Here is a 27529-nt window from a genome sequence, read left to right on the forward strand (position 1 = left end):
ACAAGCATTAGCGAGTGTTTAGAGATTTAAGAGTAATCATACCATGTCCCATGTTCTCCACGTGGCTGGCCCGCTCAATACAGTTAGGAGAATACTGGCCTGGCATGTTTTTGAGCGAGGCAGGGGATCACTAAAATATTTTGGAATACATTATACCTCACCAATAAACAACCTATATGAAGCTAATACCTCCACTCTCAGTGCAACACACTACAAAGTCCTATATAGGTGAGGGAAATTGGAAATCTCTTGGCTGGGAAGTGTGGCTACCATTAAAATGAACTTTCTTCCTTGATTACTATATGTAGCCCAAACAGTACCTTTGAAATCTCAGAACTCAGCCATACAGTAGATAAGACATAAGCGTTTGAGATTTGTATAGTGTGGCGGCACTCCTAGGGATATGATCATACATTATACAAAAAAAACCTTGAAGGAGGCATTGGGCTCACCTATATAGCATCATATATTATAGTGGCACAGATCTGACCTGCTATAGACTGGACAATATTATCCTACACTGAACTTTAGCTGACTGTCGAACAGGACATGATAAATATACCTTTGCATGCACTGAAGTGGAATGGATACCGAGCACACACAGGTATACACATGGGGCTATACGTCTGACAAAAAGTAGAACATTATTAGAATAATGGGTTAACCTTAAAAAAATAAGACTACCAACACCTTCCGTCTCCTATAACCATTATGCAAACCCTGACTTCTCGACAGGTGTAACAGACCCAGCATTTAGCACAGGGAACCACTGAAACTGGGCAAAATATATGAAGGGGCAAATTATTCATTAGATAAACAAATAAAGGGATATTCGGAATAGGTCATGCTGACGAATTTCAGCATACACCGTTAATACACTAGTTGGCCAAGGCAATATAGTGAAAATGAAAGTGAGTAGAAATAAGATGCTATTCGAAAACACCTTCGGTCAACCAAGGAGAAAGAGAGGAATTTCATGGTTATATTCAACAATCACAGAAATATTTCACACCTAAAACATGCATGCTACTAAGCATGGAGAAAAGGATTGAATTTGAAGTATCCGAGGAACAATATGCTATGGTCTGGGCCAGAGCAACTACTCAATCTGTTTTAGACTTAAAGCAAACATATACAATGTCATCACACACTGGTTTCTTATGTGTTGGAGAGATTACGAGGAGTAAAAATCCTACATACATATGTGGTGGAGATGCACACACATTGTAAAATACTGGAAGAAAATAATAAAAGTATTAAAGACTGCAACTAACATTGGACTACCATCAGATGTGGTAAAAATCCTCATAGGAGATGCAGAGGAGGAAAGCATATATCCACTAACTCGAGTGACATGCAAATTAATAACATACCTATATTGTTAGCAGCCTGGATGTCCACAGCCTGTTTGTGGAAGTCCAGAACCCCACCACCAATCACAAAGTGATGGACAACAAGCATTTAAAATGTATGTTATAGAAAAGTTGTCAGCCATACTCAACTAAAGAATGAACACGTTTGAAGCCACTTGTTCCCTGTTAAAAACGTATGTTAAAATAGATAGATCCGAGTTGAATGAACAAGATTACAGACCAATTTTATTATAGAGGTTGAACATTGGAGACATGCAAACAATGGCAAAAGTCAGTGATGAAAATGTGTCTATGCAAGGGGATTAAGGCACACTTTTGCAAACATAAATTCATGATATCAGTTTAGAATCCTGGAGAATCACATTTTTACCATCAATGCTAATGCCCATTCACCTACTATCCCAAAGGTCCCTTTCCCATGCCCTTGGTGGTGTAATATAACGTTTTAGTATCCGGTAGATTCAATGCTTTGTGGCATGTCTTTTGTTGAACAGATATTAACTGATATCTGTAAAAAAGTTTATATTGGAATGTGTGAATCAGAACAGAGATGTAACAAGTGTTGTGCCAAACGGAAAAAGAAAGACTAAAAGAAAAATGATGATAGCCTGCACCAGTGTGAACCTGTTTACTATGGCTGACTGAATACATTCTACCGGCACGGAGACTTGATACCCACACAATAATGAATTTACTTGAAACATTTTGGATACAAATAGAATGGAATTGCAATGTCTACTTAGCATGTCCCCCTGTTTAAAAAAACCTTCATAATCTAACAGTAGGGTAGGTGGTGTATAAAAAAGTTCAATTGCAAGCGCTGCAGGTAGTTCACAGACAACATTTTGTTTTTAGGTGTCCCCTGTTGTCGAAAAACCTGTTGTGTACACTACCAATACTTCGAGTCGGCTTTGATTAGCCAAATGCTCATGATAAGTTGGCTTTCTTTTCTGTATCATTTACTTGCTTTTTTTGTTTGTTTTGAAAACAGGTTTTATTCATCAAATGACACATATAGAGCAGGGCTCTGTAACCCAGAGGCCTCTGCACAATCAGTATACAACATCATAGCTTTGACTTTTCAAGAAAGAAGCAAGGATGTAGAAAAGCAATACAGATGAAAAATAGCTTTTAGAATCCCCCCAACTCTCCCCCCCCTTCTCCCCCCAGTCATACTAACAACCTCCTAGTCCCAGGCTGGAACAAGGAATTGCCCCACACCACTTGCACCCACACACATATATGCAATCGAATACCATTGGCCCCCAACATCAATCTGGATGAAGGGATCCCCCCACAGCAACCGGCTCCAGCAACATCCCCAGATAATCAGCTCCCGCTTCCAAATTTTAAAATGTTTCTGCGGGCACCCTCTTGCCGTGAAGATAGGGATCTCTAAGCCCAAACAAAAGTCCAGGCCCTTCTTCCATACTGACACCAAGGGTGGCGCTGGCACCTTCCATGCCTTGGCTATATCTCTCTTTGCCAACGTGAACCCCAACAACATAAGATGGGATTTATAAATGTTGCCCCCAATCCCCTCCATAACATGCAGCAACACTAACTTCGGTGACCGGGGCAGATCCCAGATCAGCACCTCTGAAAGGCAGGACATCAACCCTCTCCAGAACTGTGCCAAGGAAGGGCAATGCCAGACCATGTGTATCAGGGTCCCTTCCTCTCGTTCACATCTAAGGCATACCGGGGAAGCCAACATTCCCGCCCTCCACAATTGGACTCTTGTAAAGTAGACCGGGTGGAGATATTTGAATTAGATAAGACGTAGGAGTACCACTATGGCCACCCCCGCGGGAAGGCCAGAGCCTCCATCCAGTCCTCTTCATCTAGCGAACCAACATCCCCACCACGCCTCTCTAAGTTTTTGCAATGTGGGGGAGCTGTGTTTTACTAGGGACTGATAAATCTTAGACATTTTGTGGTCCTGAAGAGCCCCCATAAATACTTTGTTTTCTACCAGACTGAATCCCGCCAGTGACTCTAGGTCCACCAGACTAGGGGAGAGGGCGTGGCGAAATTGGAGGTATTTATACAATTGGGATTTAGGCATCTGGAATTCGTTTTTTAGGTCTTGGAAAGTCTTCAGGATTAGCCCCCTCATGACATCCCCGAGGGTAGAGATGCCAATATTGTCCCAGCCCGAAACCCTGATAGTGCAGCTAGTTGTGGCAAGCGACCATTGTTCCACAGGGGGGTCTCCCGGGTCAGCGTATTCCACCGCCCCATCTGCTGCAAGGCTTGTCGCCAAACGTGGATGACCACCTGGGTCGCCGACCGCAGAGCGCTATGTACTGGTGCAGAATATAGGATCGTGTGAAGAGAGAGATCCCCCATGAGACACTGCTCAATTGCGTAGGCTGGGTCATCCCGACCCCCATACCACCACTCATTTAAGATAAGTAAATGTGAGGCCATGTAGTAGGACAAAATATCTTAGGTCGTCAAGCCCCCGCAATATGTAGAGAGGAAACATGTACGTAGAGCGACTCTCACCTGCCAAAACCATCAAGCGGGGATCGGGTAGGGATGATTCTGAAATTGGTACAGTAAGCGAGGAAGCGCAACCATCTTAAATATATACCTTCAAATCCTTCCGAACTCGTTCCTAGACTGGAGCCAGGTTCCTCTCCCAAGCCTCCACGGAAGAGTCAGATAGGAATACCCCAAGGTACTTCAGTCCATCGGTAACCACCCAGACCGACTCAGCCCAAGCGCCCACGCCCGACCTGTTCCCTAGAAGCCATAGCGTGCATTTAGTTAGATTCAGATAAAGGCCAAAGATCTACATAATGCGAAGCAGTCGCGGACCAGTCCGATCCACATTTGTAGGGAAAAATAACACATTGTCGGCATATATTGCAATGCGGTCTGACAATCCATGAGTCCACTCGAAGCCTGTCACTTGCGCATCCATACGTACCCAGGCAGCCAACGGTTCGATCGCCAATGCAAACAAATATGAAGACAACGGGCAACCCTGCTGGGTGCCCCACACAAGGGAGAAAGTGAAGGAAATAGAGCCTGCGATCCGTACCGACGCAGTAAGATCAGTGTAGAGCAGGGACAGGTAGGACATGAAGCGCAGGCCAAGATTCAAACTATGTAATAGCGCGAAGAGGTACAGCCAGCTAAAGGAATCAAATGCCCGGTCCATATCTGTCAGTAACAGCGCCGCCCGGTCGCAACGCCCCCAAATGGCCGCAATAGCCACTTGTGCGCGACTTATATTGTGTTGCATCGCCCTCTGGGGCATGAACCCAGATTGATTGGGTTGGACCTGCAAGCGGTTAGCCAATGCCTTGGCCAATATTTTGGCTTCTACATTTAGAATGAAGCATGCAGGTTCGGGGTCTGCCTGGTTTATGGAATACCACCACTTCTGCATGTCTCCAATCTCATGGAAGGCAACCCCACTCACAAGACTCCTCCAGCACCCTAAGGTAATGGGGTCCGAGCTGCAAAAAGACCTTTTTTAAGAACTCACAGGGGAACCCATTGGGTCCCGGCGCCTTACCAGAATTTAGGTCTCCCAGGGCTGCACCCAGTTCCTCATGTGTGAGCAGGAGATCCAGCTCCACGCTCACCTCGTCAGACAAAGTCAGAGGCGGGAGGTCATCCAGGAACCAGCCTATCTCGTCTTCATGGAGCCATTCTTTGGGGGCGTACAGCTCCGTGAAATATGTGGAGAAGCTTTCCAGGATATCTAGGGAGTCTGTAAGAGGCCTTCCATCCGGGCCCACTATCCCAGGGAGAGGCTGAGAGGGAAACAACCCCTGGCTAAGCTTGTGAAGCATCTTACTAGAATTTTCTACCCATTGATAGACTTGGCTGCGGGTTGCCAACCAGGCAAGGCGAGCCTCATCCACGAGGATGGCTGCATAATTCTGTTGCGTCAGTATCAACTGCCGCCGTATATGGTATCCCTCCCCGCCTCGACTACGATGCTCGAGTTCCTAAATATTCATTTCAGCTTGAAACAGGATCTCCCACCGAGTCTTACGAGCTGCTGCGCAAAAAGAAATGTCCACTTCCTGCAGGGTAGGCTTTATTGCTTCCCATAAAGGTTCAGCCTCCAAGACCGACTACACATTAAGCGTCAAATATTGATCCAGTACGCTCTCAAGGCACTCCCTATATTCTGCATGTTCCATGTCGAGAGACGGGAAGGGCCACCTTGCCCAACCCATTTGCAGCGTAAGAGTAATCGGCGAGTGATCGGAAAGACCCCCTGGAAGAATATCCGCCTCCACCACCCGGGCCGCAACTGCCCAAGGAACAAACAGATAATCAAGGTGGGAGAAGGAATTGTGAACGCAGAAAGATAGTTATAGCCCTGGGCCTGTCCATGCATCCGGCGCCAGGGGTCCACCCAGTCAAGCCCAGATACCAATGAGGAAAGTTTGGTGACATGACTAGCCACTGCGCCCTCCCCGGGTCTCCAGCGATCCAAAGCCATGTCTAAGACACAATTCCAGTCTCCCCCTATCACGGACAGGCCGTTCGGCATATCCGCCCATAGAGCCATGAGCCGCTCAACCAGTACCCAGGAAAGCGGAGTGGGGGCATAGGCACAACCCAACACCACTGGTTTCTCCCTGATCGTGCCCCGCAGAAACAAATAGCGCCCCTGGGTGTCGACCCAAGTCTTAATGTGTGTGTATAGGACTCGGCGGTGAATCAGAATTGCCACCCCGTGACTCACGCACAAATCCGGCATGAAACACCTGTGTTTAACCATACCGCTGGAGGCAGAGTGCCTTCGAGCCCATAAGATGTGTTTCGTCTGGCTTGTAAGTTTGGGATCAACATGACCAGTTACAAGTTGGCCATCAGTGAGAAGCCTATTAACATTAAGGGGCAATACAACTGTAGGACAGACTACGCAGAATATGTCCTAGAGTGCACATGTGGCCTATGCTATGTGGGCAGCTCGAAATTACAAGTGCACACCAGAATTTTACAACACCTTAGGGCAATAGTAAACTCAGACCATACCTACCCGGTGGCACATCATTTCAAATTGGTACATGAGAACAATTTAAACACTTTGAAATACTTTGTCATAGGGGCAGTGCTGGCATTCAAGAGAGGTGGTAATAGGGAGAAGTGTTGGCATTGAGGAAAGGTGGTAATAGGGAGATGTTGCTTAGGCAGCTATAATCCGAGTTCATACTTGCACTAGATTCAAACATACCTAATGGTTTGGATACCAGTGAAGATTTGCATACATTTCTTTAATTCCACCAACATATGCCAACTATGCCTATTCCACATGCTAGTTCTTTAATCGGTCAGAATCTATATTGTATGGAGTGTAAATGCAGTGATTTATTGAAAATGAAAATCGAATTTGGGAAGGATGCTAGTTGACATTTTTATGGTTAAAGCACAAGTCACTTTAGAATATATAGGCAATCCACTTTGTAGGAAGTCACAAGACACTGTGAAAATGATGTAATTAAGTATATTAAGTCTTGTGTCGCTGATATAAAACTTCCCTTTGTTAAGCACTATAAAAATTGGGCACTTTTAGGCACTTGCGTGGTTCATATTGGACAATGACATTCAGACCTTTTAGTATCAGATAAGATTTGGTGATTTTAAATAGCTCTTCATTTATTTGTCTTTTAGGGAAAAACAAGGGGAACCCAATAAATGGCCTAGGACCATGGGTGTCAAGTATTTTGAAGGAAACAAGTGGTCCTTGGCATAAACGAATAAAATTTGAGCAAGGATAATGTATAGACAACAATGGGCTACTATATAGTACAGAAATCCCTTGTCCAGACGGACAGGGAATATTTATTTATGCAATAAACAAGGGTTTCACGCTTACCTCGTCTTCGCCGAGTTTCACTCCCTCCTCCCTTCCGGCAGTCGGGTGCGTCCTCAGCTGAGAGTCGGATCGGCGTCTTCCTTGCTCACTCGCGGTTCAGGGCAGATTGCTCAACAAACTTCGCTGTTAGTCTCGTCGGTGATCGCCACAGTCCGCTTTGTTTCAAAAAATCCTTGTTTGCTCAATTCACGGTCCAGGCGCTGCTTGTCAGCCGTGCGGTATCCCGCGGTCGAGCAGACCGCCGTACATCTATAAATCTCTTCTCACTTGGAAAGGAATTGGATCGCACAACAGAACCTTCTTTTTAGCATTATTTGCGTTTATTTTCAAAAGAAACTCCCAAACGCTTCAAACACCAACGCGTTTCGATCTCCCACTGAGATCTTGTTCACGGTGTCGCCCTTCTCATCTCAATAGGTTATAAAGCATTTGTTTGTATTAATACCCTCCCCCTTCCCTCCAGGCAAGGCATTCTGCTCATTGTGGTGCTATTAACAAAAACAGTGAGTATTTACAAGTAGTGAATTATTCAACCTAATTTGCATTTAAAAAACAATATTGAACACTGTTGTGAACCATTAATTCGTAAAGTAACAAGTTTATGCTCTAATGTTAATTTCACATTAATTTAAACATATACTTTGCTGGCTTAGCTCATATTATTTTTTAGCAAGTTTAAAAGTTCATTTCCTTAATGCCTCCAGTGGCAAGAGAACAATATCAGCGCTTAATCAAGATATAATTCTGTATGCTTGTTGCCATGTTTCCTGTTATCTTGCTGAAACCCAAACACTTTAGTTATTTAATAAAAACATATATATGGCCTATTTATCACCAACTTGCTTTGATCAATAACATATGTGAAGTACTGTGTATTATCTCTCATCTATTCATGTCTATGCATAAACTTGTGGTGCACCCAAACTGAAAAATTAAACTAAACATTATATTTATAAAAAAACTATAGACGAAGATGCAAAGATCTAGACTTGATCGATAATAATCTGCCAGATTATTGTGAGTTCAATCCAGATGTATGTACATTTCCTCACTCTGGTTCAGACCATACGGACTCATGGTTCGTAATTTGAGGATATATCTCAATTCTTTTTTCCTCAACATAAGTTCTCGATTTCCTCCTCTCGCTGGTTTCTTTACTGTATCAATCCCATAGATCTTGAGATGTTTCCACTCACTGTTATGATGGGACTCCATATGTTTGGCAACTGCATTGCTTCTGTCCTTGTGTATGGTTGCCCTTAGATGTTCCAAAATCCTCTTTTTTAGTTCATTCTTTGTGCTGCCCACGTATTTCAACTCACATGGGCATTCAATTACATAGACAACAAATGGTGTTGTACAAGTAATACGTTCCTCAATTTTCCAATTTTTTCCATTATCCAACAAAATTTCCTGGGTTGGTTTACATATTTGACAAATCTTGCAGTTGAAACATTTTTTAAAACCTTTTCCTTTCAACCATGCAAGTAAAATTTCCACCTAACTATAACTGGTGTGAAACCTATGTTTTTTTCAGTGAATATATATATATATATATATATATCAGAAGACTCATTCCAAATAACTCGATGCTGAGGCAAAGAAATATATATATATATCCAAGCAAAGAAAACCCAATGAAGCGCAGTTTACCTGTCGAAACGCATAGCAACTGAGCAATAAACTTTGCACAAAGCATCTTCATCCTCCGAGTGTGCGCTTCATTGGATTGTCTTTGTTTGGATTATTGCTCCGGTTTTGGCTCCACCGGCTTTTACGCACCATCTGATTACGGGCGGGGATCCCAGGAGGAGCCGTTCTGGTTCGGATATATATATACCTGCGTGCAATTAAGAACGCCGACAGGGCTTATCCTGTAGCCAGGCATTTTGAGTTGATGCACAATGGAGATGCCAAAGTATTGACATACTGTGTGATCGATTCTATTCCAGCTAGCCAAAGAGGGGGAAACAGATTGAGCAAGTTGAGAAAACTAGAATCTAAGTATATAATTAAGCTGAACACCAAGCAACCGAACGGTCTTAACATCGAAGAAGATTTGCATAGACACCTTTAATACCTTCGGTGTTTTACAAGTAGTGTCTGCTATATTCATATATATGAAATTTATTTTGATCATGTTGATTATTGTGTGGACAGCACATTGTATAATGTATTTATACTTGACACTTAACATGAATTGAGGCAATTGAAGAAAACATTGATTTGCTTTTACGTACGGTACAACCAGATTGTTTGCTCACTGGAGCTTTATTCTTGACAATGTTTTGTAACAAGTTGTGATGAAACACAGTTTGTAATTTTCAACCTAGAGAAAAATCGGAAATATTTGCGTAAATCCGATAGATATTTAGGTAAGCCCACATGGGCTAAATTTTCGAATTTTTAACGTTGAGCTTGTGACAAGCGTTGGCAATGTGTTTATTTCATACACAAATATAGCGCAAATTTGTCAACGCGCGTCATTGTTAATAAAGTTTTGTTGAATGTGTTGAAGACAATCCACAGAATAGCTCGCAAAAAAACAGTTCATTACAAGCACTGAGTTGTCCACTTTTAGAAGCTATACGTAATATATATGCATTCTGACCAAATGTTTGTTAATCATGTTAAAGTAAATGTGTAAAGCATCGTTTCTATAATGAATTGGTAACATTAAGTCTGTCCTTTCTGTCAGTTGACATGTGGTCACTGACGTATATGATGATGAAATGACTTTTTTTTTCTTTAAAATGGCCGCGCGCTTTGCTAACCACAACCAGTGATCAAGACTACTGTGTAGTCGAAACGCGTTTGGCAGCGGCAATAAAGAAATCGTGAAATCTCACTTGGCGTGGTCATTTATGCAAAGGAGTGTGAGGGACTCAATCCGAGGAGTCCTACTGAGACGACGCAACTCTCGATCTGGTGGAGGCAGTCAATACTTGGATATTTGCTGTATATATATATATATATATATATATATATATATATATATATATATATATATATATATATATATATATATATATATATATATCTATATATATATATATATATATATATATATATATATAACATTTCTATGGCAAAATGAAACCCCTCATTTTGTTCCTTTTCAAATTAAATGTATTAAGTGTTACCACTTTATTCCAATCAAGATGACTTCAGGTGTGCCATACTTTTGTCATAAGTAAGACTGTTGGCGTTCTAGTTGTTCTTTAGAACACTCTGGGACATTCTGTCATTGGGCTATAGTTGGGCTACATCTGGCTGATATTTGGGCTACATTTGTTTTTTTTGTCTCTGGTGGCCATCTTTGGGCTACATTGGGCTACATTGGGCTGCATTTGGGCTCTAACAGATATATAGCCCAATGTAGCCCAATATATATTTTTTCAAAGTTAATTTTCGTAAAAACCACTGGAGCATATATCTTGAGACATAGCAAAGGCACATCGGGGTACCAGTCCCTACAATTTCGCCAAGTTTGGTGGAAATCCATTCAGCCGTTCGGGCTAAAAGTGAGTTTGACCGCCCTATGGAAATTAACATGGAGAAAACACGTTTTGGGACCCCCCTTTTATCTCGGCCCCCGCTTGACGAATCCCCCCACATTTTCAGGGAAGGAGCGGAGTGGAGCGGGCCACGAACTTTGAGAAATTCGTGAAGATTTGTCCACCGGCGCAAAAGTTATTCCCAATAGAATGTATGGAATGTTGCGGATTTCCTATGGAAAGTAGATCCTAACTATAACTACCTACTGGCGACCGCCAGCAGGTTATATATATATATATATATATATATATATATATATATATATATATATATATATATATATATATATATATATATATATATATATATATATATATATATATATATATATATATATATATATATATATATATATGTGTGTATGTATATATATATATATATATATATATATATATATATATATATATATATATATATATATATATATATATATATATATATTCACTGAAAAAACCATAGGTTTCAGGCCTTATATAGTTAGGAATTAGCTTTTAGTTTTAGAGGTATTATAGTTAGCTGGACATTTCACTCATACAAAACCATTGAAATTGCTCCTATATAGTTAGTTGTACTAACTATATTTCCTGCACCCGCAATCCACTGCTGATGATGTCACATATTACATCATTCATGACATGGTCAGTGACATCACTGATGACATCTCAAATGACATCAATGTCTGTCACCACTCCAAACCAGAAAGTGTTGGCAGCCATCTTGTGCCTCGGTAGAACCAAGGCACAAGAAAGCAGTGAAACAAAGGTGCAAAACACACACAGGGAGCAGGGTAGAATCACCCTGACCCCCTAGGCCAGCTCAGGGGGTCCCACAAGGACCCCCCAGGCCCCAATTATTTATTTATTTGTTTAAATCGCGGGGTACGCGCACCGTATGAGTACGGTAAGCTTACTGTAAGCTTACTGTACTGTACTCTGTACGGTACGCGTACGGTGAACGTATCCCGCGATTAAAAAAAACAACAATTTTTTTTGGGCCTGGGGGGTCCTTGTGGGACCGCCTGAGCAGGCCTAGGGGGTCAGGGTGCTACTACCCTGCCCCCTTTTTAAGTTCTACACATTTGTTTTTCTGCTTTCCTGTGCCTCAGTCTACCGAGGCACAAGATGGCTGCCAACGCTTTCTGGTTTGGAGTGTTGACAGATAGTTGACAGCCAATTAGCATTCAGCTCGTGCTCGGAAAGGTAATCTTACAATATGCTTACAGTAAGCTGCTATAGATATATCAATTTTTTCTCTTTTGATTTTCTCAGGAACTACTGGAGGAATTTTTACCAAATATAGAAAAGGCACTTCTGCATACGAGTGCCTACCATTTGGCCAAGTTTGGTGTAATTCCGTTCAGCCGTTCGGGCTGTAGCCGTGTCTAATCGTCCTATGGAAATTAACATGGGGAAAACACGTTTTGGGACCCCCCTTTTTTCTCGGCCCCCGCTTGACGAATCCCCCCAAAACTTTCAGGGAAGGGGCAGAACTGAGCTGGCCAAAATTTTGGAAAATTGCACGCAATTTCCTCAATCGACACCAAAGTTATTCCCAATAGAATGTTGCTGATTTCCTATGAAAACTAGGTCCTAACTATATATACCTACTGGCGACCGCCAGTAGGTAATATATATATATATATATATATATATATATATATATATATATATATGTATATATATGTATATATATATATATATTACCTACTGGCGTTCGCCAGTAGGTATATATAGTTAGGATTTTTTCCCTATGGCATTTTTGAAAATTCTATGTCTAATAACTTTGGCGTTTGTGGACGGAATCGGCTGAAATTTTTAGGAAAATGGCACATTTTGTTTCTGAGCAGCCCCTGAAAATTTGGTGGGGTTTCGTCAAGGGGGGGCCGAGAAAAAAGGGGGGTCCCAAAACGCGTTTTTCCCATTCATTTTTCCATAGGGCGGTTGGACTCACTTTTAGCTCGAACGGCTGAATGGATTTGCACGAAACTTGGCAAAATTGTAGGGACTGTTAGCCCGATGTGCCTTTGCTAGGTCTCAATATATGTGCTTCAGTGGATTTTGAGAAATTAACGTTTAAATCAAGATATATATCTGTAACAGCGCTCCGGGCAGCGATCCGGTCCGCTTACTTTTCGCGTTTCGGAACTTTGCACGCAGAAAGCTGATTGGCTCTCCGGTGTCTGTCAACATTCTAAACAGTCCGGAGCGGCCGCCATCTTATCTCTCGGTAGGATCGAGAGAGAAGAAGAGGTGAAAAACGAAGGGGGAATTTAATGAAAGGGGGCAAGGTATCCCCCTCTTGACCCCCTAGGAATGTTGTTGGGGTTATTAAAGGGTCCCGTGGGGAAAATAAAAAAAAAAAGATTTTTCACGGTAGAAGCGCTTCACGGGCCGCGAACTGGGCCGCAAACTGGTAGCGAAACGGGAATTCGCCATTTTGTGCTTCGTTAATTAAATTACTAGGTATAAGGGGGTGCGGGAGACGTATCCTAATCCCCTATGTTTCCTGAGGGTGGCTGAGGAGGCTGATATATGTTGATACATCTCTTCCAGCGGCTGTGCGTGAGCTTTTTTTTTTTTTGCTGCGTGACAGTCCGGAGCGGCCGCCATTTTATCTCTCGGTAGGATCGAGAGAGAAGAAAAGGTGAAAAACGAAGGGGGAATTTAATGAAAGGGGGCAAGGTATCCCCCTCTTGACCCCCTAGGAATGTTGTTGGGGTTATTAAAGGGTCCCGTGGGGAAAATAAAAAAAAAATGATTTTTCACGGTAGAAGCGCTTCACGGGCCGCGAACTGGGCCGCAAACTGGTAGCGAAACGGGAATTCGCCATTTTGTGCTTCGTTAATTAAATTACTAGGTATAAGGGGGTGCGGGAGATGTATCCTAATCCCCTATGTTTCCTGAGGGTGGGTGAGGAGGCTCATATATGTTGATACATCTCTTCCAGCGGCTGCGCCATCTTGCCTTTTTTCCAATGCCACAATTTTGTCGTGCACGGCAGCCATTTTAGATGCCAGGCTGGTCCCAGGCTATCACCTACCCCTGCGGATGTAGTTTATGGCCCCAGCTGTAGAGAATTCAGACATGCCAACCCTCCCGATTCAGGCGTGAGACTACTGATTTCATTGCTAGTCTCCCGCCTCCCGATTTCTGCAAGCAAAAACCCGGGGGCATATTACGAACAACTAGCGATAATTTTTGTCTCTAACTTGTTTAGAGACAAAAATTATCGCCGCACATCGGCGATTTTTATCGCAGATAAACCTTGCTATTATCGCAGAAAAGTCAGCGATATTCATGTATTATCGAGCAAATGCTCTTAGCCATGTTATCCACCTCCCATTGGATAACATGGCTAAGAACTGCTCAGGGCAGGTGTTAGATTTTGGAGATATTCGCGCTTAGCGCGAATATCTCCAAAAGTTGGTAATAGGAGATAGCGATGTTAGGGACTGTTTCCAGTCGCTAACATCTTGGCACACCCACTTTGCATGTCATTAGTGATAAGTATCACTGACATGCAAAGCGGGGCCCAAGATGGTCGCTATCTCCTTTTAGCTGTCACTAACTGGTGTTAGCGACAGCTTGGTAATAGGGAGATAATTTTATCTCCGCTTTCATGGCTTTTAAAGCCAAAAAAGCGGAGATAAACCCCCTTGATAATATGCCCCACGATTCCTTGGGGGTTTCAGCTGACAGGGCTTGGTATTGTGTTACATGGTAATTTTTCCAGGAAACGTCAGAGGGTCGATGCAGGGGTTCTAGAAGAGGTGATAAACCATTTAAGCCTCATGAACAAGCGCATGGTCTTTTAAAGATTTGTGAAGTACTCGGGGCGGCGGTGTGTGTGTGCCCTCTTTCAGGAGCGGGCGGGGGGGCACTGCCAGCAACTTGCCAGGTCAGGTAGTGTTCAACACGTGCATCACCCTTTCTCTGCCTGCTATTGCGCTCCATGCTTCGGAAAGGTAAGAAAAAGAACGTGCATTTGAGTTTGAAATGTCCGATCCTGCAGCAGCACACTTCCAAAGCCCACACATAACAATAACCCGATTCAAGGCCCCATTCACCCGTTTTTAAAAAAATAGATAACACTCCAACAAAGTAAGATTATAAAACTTTATTAACTTTTAACTATAATGAACGGAACAAAAACTGTAAAAACATTTAAACATTTTTCACCCAAAAAGCAACAATGGTTAGAAGCTGTCTTTTGTGCGAATAGTCCCAAGGCAGCACAACGTGCAGAGTTCTGGACGGCACCCAGGTGATGTCGCCTGGGTGCCGCACTGGTTTTGGGATCCTACAATGCAGCACAGAAAAACAGCGTGGGGCGTCCCGGGTGGTGCGGGGGGAGGCCTCGTCAGTAGCGGTCTGTTGTGCGAATAGTCCCAAGGCAGCAGAACGCGTTGAGATGTTGATGGCACTGTGTCCAGTGTCCCATGGCTGACACAACATGTACGACAGGCACCCAGGTGATGTCCAGTAAACTGCCGCACTGGTTTTGGTATCCTACAATGCTGCTCCGAAAATTGGCGTGCGGCGGCCCGGGGGGGGGGGGCGTGGGGGAGGCGGCGTGAACGGGCCTCCCCAGGTGGCGGCCATCCAGCTGAGTTGCGCCCGCTCTTGCGGCTACAGCGTCTCGCTCACCATGTTGTTGAGTTGCTCCCACTCTTGCAGTGCAGCGATAGGCGGTTGCCACATGACTCTTAAAATGGCGGACGGCTCCTCGGTTTTGGGCCTGGTCCACTGAAATGGCCCTGGGACACCTTGGAACTCGGACGCTTGCCTGCTAGGGCTTGGGCTCCATTCTCGAAAAGCGTCCCCTCAGCCGTGAAGATTCTACAAAAGTCTTGGGGGCCCCCGACTCCCGCAGGCTTCCGGTGGGGAGCGGCTGCCATGATTGCTCGCGGAATGACCACGACGGAGCCACAAGATGGTGGTGCTCTCATGCTGACGCCAGCTTCAGTCTGAATGATCCAGAAACAAGGTGGGGCTTTCATCGTTTGGGAAAAAAAATGTTCTAAACCAATGAAAAGTGTTATTTTTAGGTCATATGACCAAGCCTTCCATCTTTAGGAAACCAAAAGTAAAATGAACCAATGAAAAGTTTTATAAACAAGTCACATGACCTGTTATGCGGCATAGGGCTACAAAAAGCGTAGAAAATCCGTTGGCACGTGAGGCGGCGTCAGTAGCGGACCGATGTGCGAATAGGCCGAAGGCAGCACAACGCGCCGAGATCCGGATGGCACCGAGGTGGTGTCCAGCAAATTGCCGCACTGGTGTGGCCATCCTACAATGCTGCGCCGAAAGACGGCGTGTCCAGCTGAGTTGCGGTCACTGTTGCGGTACAGTGACTCGAACGCGCCGAGATCCGGATGGCACCGAGGTGGTGTCCAGCAAATTGCCGCACTGGTGTGGCCATCCTACAATGCTGCGCCGAAAGACGGCGTGTCCAGCTGAGTTGCGGTCACTCTTGCGGTACAGTGAGTCGAACGCGCCGAGATCCGGATGGCCCCGAGGTTGTGTCCAGCAAGTTGCCACACTGGTGTGGCCATCCTACAATGCTGCGCCGAAAGTCGGCGTGGGGTGCCCCGTTGGCTTATGAGGTGATGTTAGTAGTGGACCGATGTGTGAATAGGTCGGAACCAGCACAAGGCGCCAAGATCCGAATGGCAAGTCCTGGATGTTGAGTGCCTCAGTTGAGAGTTCTGAGCAGTGCTTGTAAGACTGTCTGAAGCTTATTTGCACCTGCTGCAGCTTCACTATTGCCCTGGTGTGGCCAAAGGTCGCACATGACATAGGCGGCCGGCTCCCGAGGTCCGGCGGAACTTTTTTCCTTTTCCTTTCTGCTTCTTTTCCTACAATCCGTTTCATCTGAAGACACGACCAGGTCCCTGAATGTGTGCAGGGGGACGCTATTGATTGAATGAAAATGGCGGCTTGACACAAAGCTGACTCAAGCGTTACTGTTGATGCTATACAGACAAAAATTGGTTTTCAGTTTGTACATTCTTCAGGATTTTTTTTTCCATCCAAGTCTGATTGAGAGTTTGTAGAAAAATGGCTTCAGATTTTCCACATACTACTCTTCAACATTCTTCCTAAATGTAACAATGTGAAACTCACTAGGAGAACGGCTGTTTCTGTTTCCTTTCAAAATGCTGCCAACAATATTTTCTGAATGGAAGACACCATCTTGTAGCATAAAGGGCCGAAAGGGGTTCTGGTCTGGCCGATGGTTGGTGGAGACATTTTGACTATATCTTGGACCTGCCCGGCCTCGCCCAAAATGGCGCCGGTATAAATGGGACTCGTAACTCCTTGCCCGCAAATGTATATCTAGAAAATGTTATTGTAAGTGGCCCTGTCTTATTTTAATTACAAAATGTACGTCCACCGATTCCGCAACTGTTAGACACCTTTGTTCTTGCAACCTAATGGCCCGCTCGTTACGTTCTTCTACAGTGTAAATGTCTCCTCATCATATACGATTTCAGTTTGCTCCGTGGCCGGCCCACGTGGTTATAGGCCCGTATTTGTATACTGACATTTTCACAATAAAGGTTTTTAAAACAAAACACGGTAGTAGTATTTACATTGGTAAAGTTTTTACTTTTAGTCACTGTTTTCGAATCAGTAAAAGGCAAGTGAAATAAAGCAGTCCAATTACATGACGGATAAAAGGTATAATATGTAGGAACGCAGTAAAGATAAATGGTCAAGGGCAGTTGTGTTTTTTATGTCTGCAACATAAAGTGATCGATAAGAATCTGATAATCAGGCGTATCGGCGACTAAGACAGCAGGCCGAATCTCTTTTACTCAACGGCTCCGTCATGGAAGGAAGAAACGCCCTTTTTCTCGAAAAAGGAATATATTTTACTTGCAAGACAGTTGTAAATTTTCCGGGAAAGTACATTAGCCTGGAATATTATAACATATGTTTGAAAAAAAAATATTGTTCGAAAACAATAAAAAGCGTAATTTTTAGGTCATATGACCAAACTTTTCATCATTAAATTAACAAAAGTAAAATGAACCAATGAAAAGTTTTATTAACAAGTCACATGACCTGTTATGCTTACGTTACGCGCTGCGCGCCGCGCCTCGGATCACTTCCGGGTGCGCTAACGCGGCGTGTCATATAACGCATTACGCGACAACGTAGGTCAAGAATATAGTCAAAATGTCTCCACCAACCAGCGTTCGGAACACAACCCCTTTCAGCAGTCCAAAAAGTTCTGTTAAATGACAACAGAGGGGACAGGCAACAAGAACCATCAGTCAAAGAGGGGAGGGCAAGTTCTTTTCTTCCGGGTCATGTTGGGGCGCTACCGGAACTGATCGAATTGGTAGTCTACAGTGTTTCTGGATGTTTCAGACTAAAGCTGGCGTCAGCATGAGACCACTACCATCTCGTAGCTCCGTCGTGGCCATTCCACGAGCAATCATGGCAGCCGCTCCCCACCAGAAGCCTGCGGGAGTCGGAGGCCCCCAAGACTTTTGTAGAATCTTCACGGCTGAGGGGACGCTTTTCGAGAATGGGACCCAAGCCCTATCAGGGAAGCGTCCGAGTTCAAAGGTGTCCCAGGGCCATTTTAGTGGACCAGGCCCAAAACCGAAGAGCCGGCCGCCATTTTGAGAGTCCTGTGGCAGCCGCCTATCGCTGCACCGCAAGAGCGGGAGCAACTCAACTACATGATGAGCGAGACGCTGTAGTCGCAAGAGCGGGCGGTAAACAGCTGAATGGCGGAAGAGGCACAGTGTAGCAAAAGCGGGCGGAATGGCAACTGAAACGGTAAAGGGGCGCCCCACTACAGCGTGTCTTCAGGTCAAACGGATTGTGGGACAAGGTTCAGAATTGAAGAGTCATCAAAAGGCAAAAAGTTCCGCCGGACCCCGGGAGCCGGCCGCCTATGTCGGGGGCGATCTCAGGCTACACCAGTGCTATAAGACTTGGGGAGGGTGTCGGAGCCAAGCGTCTTCTCCGAGTCCATGGCCATCACACCGCCCCTCAGGGGCCTCCGTCAAGCTGTTTAGGAAGGTAACATATCACATTGTTTTCTAATGCAGTCAGGTCCACAAACGACACTCACTTACTTTGAGAATAGTGAAGCTGCAGTAGGTGGAAATAAGCTTCAGACAGTGTTACAAGCACTGCTCAGAACTCTTAACTATGGCACCCAACATCCAGAACTTATGCCATTTGAGAATGGCAGTGACATCGAAGCAACTCAGGGACCAAAACCATTAACGTACTTTCACGTATGAAAATCTTACTTGGGGAGGGGGCAGGAGCGAAGCGCCCCCTCCCAGTTAGCGCCACCACACCGTATGTTGAAAATTTGAAGCCATCGTTCTACAAAGTCAACCAAACTTGGATTGAAAAATCTAGAAAAATGTACAAACTGAAAACCAGTTTTGGTCTGCATAGCATCAGTAGCAACGCTTGAGTCAGCTTTGTGTCAAGCCGCCATTTTGATTCAACAAAGCACAGGCATTGAAAAAGGCTCAAACTCAGAACTCTGAACTATGGCACCCAACATCCAGGAGCTTGCCATCCGGATCTTGGAGCCTTGTGCTGCTTTCGACCTATTCACACATCGGTCCACTACTGACATCATCTTATAAACCAACGTTATGTAAATAGTTTTTTAATAAAATGTTTTACCCTGTTTCTTTGCTGGTGTGTTGTCTATATTTTTAATATTTGCATAGGGTTTGTCGTTATTTTGTGCGGGATGGGTGACGGAGCCGAGCTGTCTTGCAGCCCTCATGGTGTGGAGCTCAGTTCATCTCACTATTTTCGTATTTCTCATGAAGGGTTGTTCCTAATATTTCTATTTTAGCAAGGTCAAAAAGAGATCCAATTAGTGGCCTACTGATTTTGCTCGATTACTTTTATTTTTTTACACGATTTTTCACTATCTGCAAAGACTAAACAGAGTATTGCGACTTTGTGCTTGTTTGTAAATAGAGAATGATCCAAAGAGAACCAATTCTAAAACAGTAAATGCTTGGACAACAATCAATCAAATGGAGAGACAAGCAGGCACGACGGATTACAACGGGGCAAAGGCCTGCGTTAACTACCGTTCACTATCTGCAAAGAGAGAGTACTACTAAGACAAAAGAGGGGAGGGGGGGGGGGGTGCAGCGTTCAAAGCACATCAGCGTGCATAAATACGAAAATGTTTTTATCTATCACGTACTTGACATTTTAAAGCTTTTCATATTTGCTATTAAAAAACCAATGAAATTCACAGAAAAAACCATAGGTTATAGTGGATATATAGTTAGGAATTTGCATTTACAAAACCTTGAAAATTCAATGAAAAAACCATTGGTTTTAGGCCATATATAGTTAGGGATTTGCATTTACAAAACCTTATTTTACTCGCATAAAACCATTGAAATTCCATATATAGTTAGATGCGCTAACTATATATCGCGCACCCGCAATCCACTGCTGATGATGTCACATATTACATCATTCATGACATGGTCAGTGACATCACTGATGACATCACTGATGACATCTCAAATGACATCACTGATGACATCTCAAATGACATCACTGATGACATCACTGATGACATCTCTTTTGACATTACTGATCACATCACTGATGATATCATTCATGTGATAATACGATGAACCTCTTCAGACTCTAATATAACCTTAGATACAATCAGTGTAAACAGACACTCACAGACTGTCACTCATCCATGGAGTTACTCACACACCTAGTCAGTCATGCAAAGAATCAATCACACCTCCATTTCCTCAACTATACAGTTATACAAACTTTACTTATTCAAACATATACTAACACATATTTACTCTCTTATACAATCCCTGATACAAGTTCACAATGATCCATACAGCCACTCACACATTCACTGGCTCTTATGCACAGTTATTTATATATGTCAACTCTCACATGTACTGTGTTTTACATATGTACTTACTTTGACATGTAGCACTGAGATATCCATTCACTCACCAATACACTCATGCACACAGTCAACCGCCCATACAGCTGTTTCCACATGCACTTTTGAAACCATACATCTAGTGAATCAACTGCTCACACATCTATGCACAGAGTCATACACCTCCCAGCCACCCACACACACACTCAGTCTCCCATACAAATACTTGTGCAACCAATCAATAACCCATATAGTTACTCATATAGCTACTTATCAACACATGCAACAGTTTACAGAACAACAGACATAATGATGCACAAATTAAGACAGTTTAGTCACTAACCCATGCACTCAGTGAGACACATTTAATCACTCTCTCATACAGTCAGTCACGCACCTACTAAATCCTTCATCCAGACACTTATACATCCACTCATTCTTCAATATGTAAGACATATTTTAACTTTACAGAAACATACAGTCACTGGGTGTTGTCATCAGTGATGTCATTTGAGATGTCATCAGTGATGTCATCAGTGATGTCACTGACCATGTCATGAATGATGTAATATGTGACATCATCAGCAGTGGATTGCGGGTGCGCGATATATAGTTAGCGCATCTAACTATATATGGAATTTCAATGGTTTTATGCGAGTAAAATAAGGTTTTGTTAATGCAAATCCCTAACTATATATGGCCTAAAACCAATGGTTTTTTCATTGAATTTTCAAGGTTTTGTAAATGCAAATTCCTAACTATATATCCACTATAACCTATGGTTTTTTCTGTGAATATATATATATATATATAGAGAGAGAGAGAGAGAGAGAGAGAGATAGATAGCTAGGTATATATATAGATGTATATAGATATTGTTCCTGAACCTCTGCACTTCCATCCACCTGGCGAACAGAAACAGACACGAACACAGCGATGTGAGGCCAGATGGTATTTATTTGCAAGAACCTTGAACCTGACGCTTTTCGGGTACCTAGTACCCTTGCTCACAAGTCACCCTTGTCATGCGCTGCAGCCATGAATAAATCATTCAGCTTTACTCACCTGTGTGGGCTCTCTCTTTAAGGTAACTTTGCAGTATAATTTGGAATGGCTAACCTGGCGTTATTCATGGCAGGAAGGTGTGTGCGCAAACAAATGAGGACTGCAAAACAACCCACCGAGGTAATACGAATTAATTTATCACTAGTTGGTATTAAGGCTCACTCGAGCAATACTAAGCAGACCACAAGTCCCAGAAGGCCTTGCAAGTGGCCGCGCCCACAAGGGCATGTGATTTGAAAAGAACTTCAGGTGCACTACTGACTTTTTAGATCATGTGCCCACTGATTTTCTTTGCCTTGCACATGCTCAACTTTGTTGGAAACTTTGTGGTGTAAACATCACTTCCAAATATATTGTGCTTCCTTGGACAATGCATGTGATCTCGATCCTCTTTGCTTGTTTAAATAAAACTTTGTGGTTGTGTTGTCTGTTCAAACCATTACGCTTTTATTCTTGGCAAGGAAGCACGGAATCCCAGGGTCACAGATCTCACTTCTAGGAAATGTGTGTGTCTCTTTTTCTCTTTGATCAACCTCTTGCAACTCACTTCCAAATGTTAGCAATGTGCCTACCAACCCTCCATGGATGCATCTGATGTCATGATGTAATGAGGTGGCTTGTTGAGACACGTTAGACCAATTGAAATGTTGTTTATCATCGACCATTTTATAGCCTTTATCATTTGCGATGTTTATCCTGACGACATTGTCGAATGACTCTGTTTTTTTTTTCCATTGATTGTCTATTTATTCCTGTAGTGGGCTCATGAACAGACGACAGTTGAGGATCAGTAAAATATAAGATGAAATCATTCCCAGACACGGTTTGTACTGCCTGACTGGAGTGGATTTTTTTCTTGATAGGGTAGACGCATTATCCTTTTAGTTACTCTTCCTTTTGTAGGAAAGGCCTAGCAATGTCTTGTGTCCAGAATCGCCCCCAGGAATGTAGTTTGTGGGTTTGGAATTAGGCATGATTTTTTCCCTGTTTAGTTTGAAACCCATATTTTTGAAAACTGGAAAGCATGCTTTCGTGGAAAGTACTATTGCCTGGTATAAAGTTGCTTTTAGTAGCCAGTCGTCCAGATATGGTAATATCTGATTTCCATTTCTCCTCAGAAAGGCTGCACTTGGTGAAAACTCCTAGGGCAGATTTCAATACAAAAGGGAAGACATTGAACTGATAGTGACATCCTCCCACCTTGAATCTGAGATAGGTCCTGTGTTTGACATGCATGGGAATATAGAAGTAGGTATCTTGTAGGTGTAACAAGGCCATATGATACCCTGTGTTTATCAGCTGAACGATATCCTGCAGCGTAACCATTCTAAATGACTGGTTTTTGAGGTACTGTTGAGCTGTCTCAGGTCCAATGCAGGTCTCTATTTTCCATTTTCTTCTCAATAGGAAGTAGTTGGAGTAGAAACCTGTGTTTTTGCTAGCTTGTGGGACCTCTTCGATTGCTCTCTTGAGCATAAGTAACTTTATTTCCTCATTTATTAGATAAAGGTGTTGATGTGACATCCTGTGTGGTGGATTGCAAGGAGGTTTCTGAGTAAATTTTAGGGTATGACCATGCTGGATGATGTCCAACACCCAACAGTCCTAACAGATGGAACTTCAGTTTCTGTAAAAGTTGTTGAGTGTCTCTTACATTCAAGGGAGCAGGCTGAAGAGAGGCAACTGGTCTCGTGAATTTGTCACTGTCTTCTGGAGAATCTGTATCCTTCCCTGTACCAGCTAATTTCTTCCTATTGGGTAGCCTGGAGAAAGCTGCCTTTGATGGAGGTCGATATTGCTGAGTGAATTGCTGGCAATGTCCTTGTTGGTGAATATATGGCTGATGTCTACTAGACTGATAGCCTCTTCTGAAGCTTCTATTCCTAGTACAGGAAATGACTGAAACTGGCTTTGCTGGAGTACTGCTACTTATATTGCTGTTTTCTTATCAGGTTTTATTAATTGGAAAGCATCATCAATATGCTTCCCAAAAAGAGCTTCTACACCATACAGCATATCCAATTTTTTTTAATTGTACTTCAGTTTCAGCCAGCCTTGTCTTCTTAAAACGGCTGCTCCGCACATTTATCTGAATCCACCCATTACTGTATCGATAATCTCTGAGGATATCTTCTCTTTCTCCTGAACGATAGATTTCCTATCTTGTATTTTGTCCTCCAGCAGATAGTCAATAAATTGTTGTAAATCTGACCACATTCGATGGTCATACCTGCACAGTATGGCTAATGCATTGGATGCCCTTATAGTCATAGCTGCCAGAGCAGAAAGCCCCTTTCAGATGTTAGACAACCACCTGCCTTCCTTGTTAGGAGAACCCGTTGTTGGGTTTTTTGACCAATGATGCGCTGCCTGCACCACTGAATATGGCTTCAGATGAGCTATTAAACAAGCTGTAGAGTTGTCTGGGGCCTTGTATTTAGTCCAGGTATTAAGGTTGCCACCTTAGGGGGGTTTTAAAGCCTTCTGTCCAACTATACTTCACAATGGGTATAGAGCTCATGGATTTCCTTGTTGTTTCTTTGAAATCGTACAGGAAACAGTCTTTTTGTTGGACAGATGCTGTCAGATCAAACCTTTTAGCAGCTCTTTCTAAGAGGGCATAGAAGTCTACAATATCATCTAGTAGCAAACTGGCTGCTGGAGGTGTTGGATGGGCCGATATTGGAGCAACATAGTCATCCCATTCCCTAAAGGAAAAATCCCTTTGCAAGTAGGTTGCCTTGTCCTGGTTAAATTTCTCATCCATTTCTTGTAGCCCCAAAAGGTCCATCATCGTCTTCCTCGTCTGACACTCCTATTACTAGAAGGTGGGTGGCAAAGGGGATACCTTGCTCTTATCTTATTAAGGGTTCAGTAATGGCCGTTGAGGGAGCTGACTTAAAGGTTAGAACAATAGTCATCACCCATGTAGCTGTCGACGGTGCGGTTGATAGAGTAGTCACCACCGACAGAACATCTGTCAACAGTGTCAACAACTGAGCAGCTGTCATCAGTCACAGTGACAACACAGCCGTAGACTGTCTCGTTGACGAAGACGTCATCAAGATCAATCTTGACGTTGAAGATGCCATTAACATCGTGGCAGTGGAAGTCATCGACATAAACATCATAGCTGACAGTCATCGACGGTATTGTGGACAGTTTTGCCATCAACATGTGTGATCTGTGAGGAGGATCTGAAGTTGGGGTTTTGATATCTGCAATGGCTAAGGCAGCTTCAAAAGGAGTGGAAGGTTCTGATATTGCTTTCATTTGTTTATATGAGCCTGGAGTTTTTTTATAAACCGACTTTTCCTGATCCGGACTACTGTTAGCCATTCTTTTTTCTGTCCCTTATGAGAATTTCTCAGGTGGCTCCCCAACCAACTTCTCACAATGTCTTTCTATGTTCAAGGTCTTTTTCTCTGGAGTTACTGATCAGTTACTGATCCTTCCTCTCCAGAGACTTCTTTGTCTGTAGTTTTTCTCTTTTGTAGCCATTGGAGAAGCCTTATTTATCTGTCTTTAAAGTTTTGGCTGAAATATTTGTAGTCCTTTAGGTTTATGATCAAAGCATAAGCAATACAGGTGGTCCTTGTGAGGGTTCTAAAAAACACCTCATCTTACCACAAGTCTTATATAGCCTAAATAAACCCTTTTTGGATCCCTTTGACATGTTGGATTTCTGTCAGAATAAGGTACAGGCAGTGTAAGATTCTTCTGTGGATTGAAAAAGAGTTGCACTGAAGTTCACCAGAGGTTATAGTAGCAATTTTTCCCAAAAACCTGAGCAGAGCCCAGGAAGACTCTGTTTCACATGACGTGCGGTTAGAAATCTGAGGTGTGGTGGCTCTGAAGGAGAAGAATGAGGCAGGGGCTGCTCTCTTTATTGGCTAGATAATGTCTCTACCAGATAAGGCATTACTTAAGGTAAGAAACGTGTCCTACTTACCTGTAGACTGTGGATCTCCAGGATTGATATCTTTCATAGATTCACATGCAACCCTCCCACCTACCCTTCAAGCACTCACCACAATGTTTGACTGAGATATTAGTATTCTTTATTTAGTACACTGGTGTTCTGAAATCTGAGGTGTGGTGGCTCTGGAGGAGAAGAGTGAAGTAGGGGCTGGCCTTTGATTAGCTGAAGTTTGGCTCTACCTAAAACGATGTGGACTGGAATACAATCTCAAGGGGTTTGTCTTTACTTTTTAGTGCTATCGATTTACACTGCTAATTATAATTACTGTTGGACTCCCATCTTGACGATGGGGAAGGTTCAAGCATGTAAATCTTTGAAAGATTGCATACTGGAGAATTTGCCGTTAGTAGTATCCATCAGAGAGCCGTTTTCACATGAGGAGTGTGTAAAGCCTTTGACCGAGAGACTATGGCTTTGGGAAAGACATGGAAAGTCAATGGCCTGACATGGAAAGGTGACACGACTTTCACAGCAACAAAAAAGTGTATCTTTGTAGCATAATTCTGTCTTTCTAGACTTGTGTGAAAGGATTTTCCACAAAAAGAGCTTGAAGTTCTCTCTCTATCTGCATAGAAGTGATAGCAAAAATGAAGTCCATCTTCCAACAGAGATACTGGAAGGAATACACATGAATCGGCTCAAATGGTACTCCCTTTAACTCAGGAAAGACTTCTCTGAGGTGCCAAGTAAGAGATTGGGCCACTGTAAAAGTATTTACCCCTTTCAAAGATTGCACAAACCCCCTTATTACAGGGATTTTATACGTATTAGGAGTTATGCTACAATTGCACCTAGATTCTCACACATACAGGTGTAAGCTAAACTTGCTTTCTGTAAACGCAGCAGGTAGAAGACATGTTAAACTGTTATTGTTAGAGACTCTATCTTTTGAGAAGTACAGTAAATGACAAAACATCTGGGTGTGTGGGTAGACTCCGCCCTTAACTTTCAGACACAAAGAAAGAAAGTAGCAGGAACATGCTTTGGCATTTCACGGGGGCTCAAACCAGTGCTAGCGTTCTTTGACCCGTCCACGAGTCAGGTGATGGTCCAGGCTTCCATTCTGTCTAGACTCGATTATGACAATTCACTCTACTTGGGAGCCAATAAGGCGGAAATTACAAGACTGCAAAGGGTCCAGAACGCTGCTTCTAGAACCCTGTTGGGTCTGCCCAGGACATGCTCCACTTCCAGTGCTATCCGTCGGCTACATTGGTTGCCTGTGGCTAAATGCATAGAGTTCAAGATCCTCTGCATGTCTTTCAAAATGTTGAATCTCTCTTTTCCAGACATCTTAGCCAATCTGCGTACACTATGTACCCCTTTCCGCCGACTCCGGTCTATGGGCCAGCATCTGGCGGGTGTTCCGCAGGCGAGGAGGGCTCGTGCTGGTGGATGCTCCTTCTGTCTATTGGCAGCCAAACTATGGAATATGCTCCCCATCGCCGTTTGCAGTATGAAAAACTACCTGCCATTCCATAAGGCTATCAAAAGACAACTCTTTCCTCCACTGTAGGCTGCTTCTGTTGTCTATTGTTCTGCAGTTTTCTGTTTCAGCGCTGGGACGCCCCTTTGCTGGGGCAGCTGTGCGCTATATAAAACCGCATAACATAACTTAACATCTGCATTTAGCTGCAATATGTGCTTGTCTAGTAGGTGTCCCGGCTCCTTTTAAAAAGGTGTATTCATTCTTGAGGCAATTGCAAGTGACAACATTTGAAGACCTCTAGTGCAAACCTAGTTTGAGTGACTTGAGGGTCA

Source organism: Lissotriton vulgaris, chromosome 10 (assembly GCF_964263255.1).
Source record: "Lissotriton vulgaris chromosome 10, aLisVul1.2, whole genome shotgun sequence".
NCBI classification, from domain to species: Eukaryota; Metazoa; Chordata; class Amphibia; order Caudata; family Salamandridae; genus Lissotriton; species Lissotriton vulgaris.